The sequence below is a fragment of the Elephantulus edwardii genome, unplaced genomic scaffold (genome assembly GCF_000299155.1).
Source record: "Elephantulus edwardii isolate Elephantulus edwardi_28Jun2011 unplaced genomic scaffold, EleEdw1.0 scaffold00001, whole genome shotgun sequence".
NCBI classification, from domain to species: Eukaryota; Metazoa; Chordata; class Mammalia; order Macroscelidea; family Macroscelididae; genus Elephantulus; species Elephantulus edwardii.
This window is the reverse complement of record NW_006399751.1, coordinates 26,174,834-26,183,031: the sequence shown is the minus strand read 5'-3', so window position 1 is coordinate 26,183,031 and position 8,198 is coordinate 26,174,834. Positions and strand designations below refer to the sequence as shown.

Genomic DNA, 8,198 nt, shown 5'->3' with positions numbered 1-8,198 from the left:
GTCCCTCCACCTTTCTAAGCATGATGCACTTTTCCAAGGACCGGACCCTCTGACAATATGACCAAAGTATGTGAGATGGAGTTTCAAAATCCTGGCCTCCAAGGGGCAAACTGGTTTCAACCTCTCCAGAGACTGACCTGCTTGTTCTCTTTGTGGGTGATGGGATATTCAATATTCTTCTCCAGCACCACAGCTCAAAGGAATCAATTCTTCTGTCATCCTTATTTGTTGTTCAGTTCTCAGATAAATAGTAAGTGATTTCAAAACCCATGGTTTGGACGAGTGGCACCTTATTCTTTAAATTGACAGTACTGCTCTTTAGCATCCTGGAGAGATAGTTGACAGCTTATTTCCCCGATCCAGCTCATCTTTTGATTTCCTGAATTATGGTGCCAAGGGTGTCGATTGTGGATCTGAGCAAGATGAAATAGTTAATAACTTCAAATATGTCTCCATTTTCATCATGCTCTCTATTAGCCTGGTGGCAAGGGTGTTTGTTTTCATGCTCTTGAAATGCAATTCATATTGAAGACAGGTTGTTGATTAGTCTTCCACCAATTCTGATGCCGTATTATTCTACATAAAGTCCAGCCTCTTGAATAATTTGTTCAGCAAATAGATTTAAAATATGTGGAGAAAGGATACATCCTTAGTTTACTCTTTTCTTCATTTTGAATCTCACAATGTTACTCTGTTTGGACAACAACTTTATGGTCTAGGCATAAGTTGCACATGAGCTCAATCAATTGTTCAGAGATTCTCATTCTTCTCATATTCATCACAATTTGCTATGATTCATATAGCCAAATCCCTTTGCATTGTCAATAAAACACAAATATACATCCTTCTGGTATTCTTTGCTTTCAGCTAAGTTCCATTTAACATCATCAGTAATATCTCTAGTGCCACAGACTCTTTTAAATCCAGTTTGTATTTCAGGCAGTTCTCTGTCATTTTTTTATAATCTTCAAAATTTTGCTTGCATCTGATATTAATGATATTGTTTGATATTTTCTACATTATGCTTGATCATCTTTTGTGGGAATAGAAATAAATATGGATCTCTACCAGTCAGTTAGCCAGGTGGATGTCCTCCAGATTTCTCGGAATCGTCTGATGAGCATGTCCACGACTGCACCTGTTTATTGAAGTATGTCAGTTGGAAGTATGTCAATTCCTAGGGCCTTATTTTTTTTTCTGATCACTTTCTTCAGAGCAGCTTAAAATTCTTGTTTTATTGCCATTGGCTCTTGATCACTGATTCTTTTTGGCAGAGTGACTTCATGTATTTTCCCCATCTTCTTTTGATATTCCCTAGATCATTCAAGATTTTGCCCATGGCATCTTTCAATATTTCAATGCACGGCTTTAATTTGTTCTTCTGTTCCTTCAGTTTGAGAAATTCAGAGTGAATTTATTCTTCCTTTTTGCTTATCTGACTCCAGCTCTTTGCATATTTTGTTATAATACTTTGCTTTGTCTTCATGAGCTACCCTTTGAGTTCAACAGCCTTAAAGTTCAACTCTTCACCTTCCTCTTGGCATTCTAGTGTAATATTTAGAGTCTCTTCTAACATTCATTTAGATCTTTGTAATGTCTTTATAATGAAATTTTGCTTTTTCATGGATGATATCATTAATAGTAGTCTGCCTATTCGGCCTTCTTTTGGTAGTGTTCAATTGCTCAAAACTCTTGTTGAGATGAGTTTTAAATTCAGGTGAAATATAGACTCAAGATCATATTATGGTTCTCGTGGATTTGACTGAAGTTTCTTAGCAATAATTTGAACTCACAAATGAGCAGATGATAGTCTGTTTCACATTCAGCAACTGGCTTGGTTTTCATAACTGAAATTGAGCTTCTCCAACAATTATTCCCACACATGTAATCAGTCTGATACTGGTGTATCATTCAGAATTGCAGCCTCAAAAATTAATGAACTATTACAGAGAGTGGGTACAGGTAGATTTAATGGCAGTGATTCTGAATTTTGCATTCATGGCTCCATACATATCGAAGCAGAACTGTGCAAGGTAGAGTTTCCTTTGGCTTCGTTTGTAGGAGTAAATTGCCAGACCTTTTCCCCAAAGGTCCTTTGGGAAGAATGAATTCAAACATCTTATCACTAGGTTAGCAATGGAAAATTAATTTACTCATAGTTATTACAATTATTGTTGTTATTGTTATTATTTCTATTGCTTTATTTGCTTTGCTTTTACTCTTTTTTTTTTTTTCCTCCTAACTTTTGTGGAAGTGATCCAATTTTTCAGCACAGTTCCATTAGCAATACTTCTTTTCCATGTTGTCTGCATTACATAATTAAAATCTTTTCGTTTTTGTTTTGGGGTTTTTTTAATGATTTGTGGTACGAATGCATACTTTATAATTGAAAACTGACTATAGTAGTACTTGGAAGAGCTTTCAGTCTCGGCTTGTAAAAATGGTTGTGAAAATCTCAGTGTCAGTGATGAGCAGCAGTCAGCTCTTCTGGGAGGCACGGACCTTGTTTTCACCTTCCAGTTCTTCCACCATCAGCCTGAGTAACGACGTCTACAGTGTTCTTCTCCAGGTCATTGATATGACTGTTCATGGGCTCAATCCTTCTGAGGATCTAGTAGGACACGATCTGGAATTTATCCGGTAACTGCTGCAGCAGCGTCTCCACCTCCGTGGTGAGGTCCCACACATTCATAGGATCGGTCTTGGCCATCTTCCCAGTGTACAGTTTGGTGAGGACATCTTAGACCTTTACCTACATGCTGTTAATCAGAGGAGAGTCCCTCAGCCTAGTTTTTTTACCTTATCCTTACAATTATGTATCCTTTTATTTGTTATTACTATAAAATAGTAATTCTTTTCACTGTCTCCATGCATTATGATTGGGTTTATATTATACTGGTCTTGTTGCAAAAAGGCCTGTTCAGAAAAGTTCTATCATTATTAAACTATGAGTTCTCATGCAGTTAAATATCATAACCCTCATAGCTGAAAGTTCATTTGATCCTAAAAGCTCTAGATTTAACATTATTTTTCCTCCACGTTTTGGAGAATTTGCCTAACTTAAATATGTCTCTGTCCAAGTTAAAGCTTGATGGTTTGATTCTTTCCTTTATCTGTAACTTTGTTTGTTGACTGAAAATATTAATAAATTTATCTTATTTGCACTATTCTTAAATATCATAAGGGTATACCTGGGTTTGAAACTACTTTTATTCATTTTCTTCATGCCGTAGTTGTTTGTTTTAAATTTTAACCTCATTTACTTGATTTGTTCTTTTAATTCCCCTTGTTCTTTTTGACTGGAATCACTATAGTAAATGGCCAACAATGGTGGGTATGAGAAACCCTGGTGGCCTAGTCCTTTTAATATCAGCCTCTTAAGCACTACTTCTAATATAAAAGAACAGTATTTTATATCCACCAGCCACTCCACAGACAAAAGATGGTAGTCTCTTCCCATAAAAAATTTATAGCCTTGGAAACCAGATACAGGGTAAACACAAATAGGAACTAGAAAGAAGTTAGTGTGGGTTTTATATTATTTATGTTGTTGTGGTGGTGGTTATGTGCCATCAAGTTGACTACAAATATTAGTGATCCCTTGTACAATATCTTTGAACCCTCCTCTATCCTGAGCCAATCTCTCTCACAGTCTCTGACACACCTACTTTATACATGCATATTTTTATTATGCATATGCTTAGTTATACAACAGTGTATACATAATGTATATATATCTGTTGTTGTTATGTGACATTTGAGGTGCTTGTGACTCATAACAACCTTATTTACAACAGCCCTAAATTCTGCTCTATTTTGAGCAACTTCATTGTCTCTGACACAACTACCCCATTACTCCAGTCACTGAGTGAATCCATTGCATCCAGGGTCTTCCTTTCTTGCACTGTCATTCTATCCTACCTAGCATGGTGTTTTTTTAAAGGATTGGTCCCTCCTTGTGACATGCCCAAAGTATGTCAGATGGAGCTTCAAATTCTTTGCCTTCAAGGAGCAGCCTGATATCACCCTCTCCAGGATGAACCTGTTTGTTCTCCTAACAGTCCACAGTATATTCAATACTCTTCTCTAGCACAGCATCTCAGAGGCATCAATAATTCTTCTATTATCCTTAGCCATTGTCCAGCTCTCTGATGCATTGCAAGCACATATTTGCAAAGACACTGGCCTGAATCAGGTGCACCTTAGTCTCCAGACTGACATCATTGCTCTTCAGTACTCTAGAGAGGTCACTGACAGCAGATTTTCCCAATATAATTCATCTTTTGATTTCCTGGCTGCTTGTACCAAGAGTGTTAATTGTGGAGCTAAACAAACTAGAACTGTTAACAATCTTAATCTCTTCACCATCTATCATGATGCTGTTACTGGCCTAATGGTGAGAATCTTTGTTTTCTTGATGTTGAGCTTCAATCCATTTTAAGACTGCAGTCATTGACCTTCTGCAGCAAATGCCTCGGGTGCTCCTCAATTTTGGCAAACAAAGTTGTGTCATCTGCATATCGCAGGTTGTTGATTAGTCTTCCTTCTTGTTGTTGTTGTTGTTGTTGTTGTTAAGTGCCATCAAGTCATAGATCACTCATAGGGACCCTATGAATGAAATACCTGGACTCTTCTATATATTTAGTCCTTTCTCCAGGTTCATAGGATTTCCGGAGACAAGCTATTTCAGAAGTGGATGCCACTCCTGCTTCCAAGCTTGTTTTAAACAGGAGAGTGCCACCAAACACTGTCCACCATGGGTAACCATTATCACATTCGACACATCAGTGTCACAGTGTTCAGCTTCACAGCAACCATGAGTTATCTCTGTACAGCAAGTGCACAGACCAGGGCTATATCACCTAGAAGAATGTTTGACCAAAACCAATTAAAAACAGGCCTGAGGGTGATGGATTAAAGTCATCCACCTTTGGTAGCATCACTTTCAGTCCACTAGGCCAACTGACCTATCTCTATGATGTTGTTGTTGCTAAGTATCATTGAGTCATGGTTAAAATAAGAATGTTTTGAAAACTATAAATCTAAAAATAATTTAATCTTCTATAATTCAACTTATTGTTTCTGAAAATCTGCTGATTCCTCAGTTACGGGTCAGTTCCAGTTCAATGGAACACATCAACAACAATACTCTCATACAAATACTCCTACTGTATAGTAAAATTATTTTTATCTCAAGTTAAAACTTAATAATAGACGATCTTAGCACTATTAATAAATAAAAGCCAGGAGAGGGGTGAACTCCTTCAATCCAGGTCCTGCTCTGGAAAACTTCTAGAACCAAACAGAGAAAAAGTCGTCCCCTAGATTTGGCAGCCTGAATTACACTTCTAGCCTCCTGTATCTGAATACATTTCCATTTGTTAAAGCCATCCACAGCTGGCTTTCACAATGACTAAAGCTGATAGCAAACAGTGGTGTTTCGGTTACAGCAGCATGCAGCAATAGATAACGAGGATAGAATCTGGCATCAAGAGAGAAGGATGTTGTTCTAACAGATACCTAATATATGAAAGCAGCTTGGCAAACTGTCAATGAGTAGAGGCTAGTTGGTATCTGATAGAAAGGATGCTTAACAGGAAAAGCCTAGGCTGCATTGAAGAGACAACTGGTGGACGTAAGGACATCAGAGACAATTCTGACAAGGACTCAGAAAGGCAAGAGGAGAATTTTAACAGCAGAGACAACAGACAACGAGAAGCAGCTTTCCGGATTCATTTATGAAGAGAAATTTTACCCTAAAATGAAATTTTGACTTAGGGTTGATGTAAGACTTTTGGGATATGATGGAGTAAAAAGTGTTTTCTATGTAACAAGAACATTAACTCCAAGAGACAAAAATTGGAATGTCATGTATCAAATTGGTCCTCCCAACATACATGAATGTAATGAAGTGACAGTTATATAATGGTCCCCAACGATCTCATAAGCTAAGCAATCTCAATAGGATTAAAGATATTGTATGATGTTGAGTTGCAATTGGCACGTACTTGCCTTCCAGTAGGTTTTCAGAGGTTATAAATCACGTAGGAGGCCATATTTCTCCCACAGAGCAACTGGGAGATTTGAACCACTTGTCTTTAGGTTGGATGTGTAACTCCTTACCACGAGGTAAGCTACCATAGCTCCCTAAGAAGAGAAGGATGCAGCATCTTTAATTCCATCACAATCCTGATAAATGTAAGGAGAGTTGTCCTAAGCTATGGTCTTTGACATCTTTTCTCTCATAAAAGATAAAAGGAGAGACAGTCAAGGAGAAAAGGGGGATTGTAGTACCATAAAAAAATAGAAACTAAGCATAGAGTGCATCAATCTCAAAAATACCTCATTGCCTTCAAGTCCAAACCTACTCATAGTAGAGCCTCCACTGAGTTTCCAAGCTACAAATCCCATGGAAGGAGAATGCCCACCTTTCTCCCAAGGACCCACTCAGTGCTGGATTCAAATCTGTAGAGAGGCACAGCCTCGTTTGGGTTAGGACTCCTCTCCTACAGCCAGCACCACTGATTTGGACTTCCAGACTGCTAAGCTCAATAAATGTGTTTGTGAAGACCGATGAAGTCAGAATGAATACATTGTATAAAAGCAACTTTTGAAAACAATTATTTTGCATGCCATGGTTATTCAATATTACTATTTTCACAAAGTTTCAATCATTACTATTTATTTGTAATATAACATACATACATAATGCATTATTACTAGACATTAACTTTGCTCATTTTCCAAGTTATGTAAGTACTGAAAAGAAAAGCATTAGAAAAAAAGACACAACTATTTTTCACAGTATTTTTAAATATAATCATTTTTAGCTGAAGCCATTTAGTAATTCTCCAAGAACATGTTTGGACATGTTGCCCTGGGAGGATAGGTTTCAGTTTACCCCACCCTGGGAGGATAGGTTTCGGGAAACGCCCTGCTAAGTTTCTGTTTACCAGATAACTTTCAGATTACTAGAAATGACATGATGTTATTCTCCCCCATTGCGTACTTCTCCCTCCCCCCCATTGTGCTCCTGTATATAAACTGTGAGTGCTTTCAATAAAAATAAAATTGGGACTTGATTGGAATTTCAACTTGTCTCCGTGCTTCTGTGCCTCCTGTCCCTTTTTTTGGTCATTCTTTCCTTCCCAGGGTTCCTGTTGAAAAGATCCCACGGGTCAGGACAGAACATCCATCCATCCATCTATCTATCATCTATCTATCTATCTATTGTTGTTGTTAAGTGCTGTTGAGTCGTAGGCAACTCATAGTGACCCTATGAATGAAAGACCTGGACACTTGTATAACTTTCATCCTTTCTCCAGGTTCATAGGGTTCCCGGAGGCAAGCTATTTTGGAAGTGGATGCCACTCCTGCTTCCAAGCTTGTTTTAAGCAGGGGAGTGCCACCAAACATTGTCCACCATGGGTAACCATTATCACATCTGACACATCAGTGTCACAGTGTTCAGCTTCACAGCCACCACGAGTTACCTCTGTACAGAATGTAGACAGACCAGGGCTACATGACCTAGAAGAATGTTTGAGCAAAAAAAACTAAAAACAGGCGTGGGAGCCACAGATTAGAGTCACACACCTTTGGCTTGGTAGCATCACTTTCTATCTACTAGGCCAACTGATCCCTCTCTACACTGTTGTTGTTGTTAAGTGTCATCAAGTCATGGGTGACTCAGAACAGTAACAACAGATGGCCCCCAGAAACGTCCCTCATCTGACTGCCACCAAGGTGAGACCTCCACCATGATGTCAGACAGCCAGTCAACTTCCAGAGTGGACGGAGACTCCAAAGTCCCCAGGCTTCAGGCCAGGCCATCCCATCCCACAAGGCCACCACCCCATCAAGGAGATTTTAAAGTCACACCCTCGAGCAGGCCTCTGCCTCTGCCCCAAGTCAGAACAATAAGACACAATAAATGGACCCCAGAAACTTCCCTTTTCTGACTGCCACCAAGGCAAGACCACCACCACCACATCAGCCAGCCAATAAATATGTATGTATAAATTTTGTTGTTGAGTTGGAACAGACTCATAGTTCACCCTCCAGTGAATTTTCAGAGGAAGGCAATTGGGTTGGAGGGGATTGCCAATCCTTTCCCCACAGAACACCTGCCTTTGGGTTTGCAGTGTAGCTTCTTAACCATCAGGTTCTGGTGACCTAGTAGATAAGGAGGTACACTG

At 38.9% G+C, this 8,198-nt stretch overlaps 1 pseudogene; it reads right to left on the bottom strand.

Moving 5' to 3' along the window:
• Positions 1-2,478: 2,478 nt before the first annotated feature.
• LOC102846014 lies at positions 2,479-2,710 on the bottom strand (annotated as a pseudogene).
• Between the last annotated feature and the right edge of the window lie 5,488 nt (positions 2,711-8,198).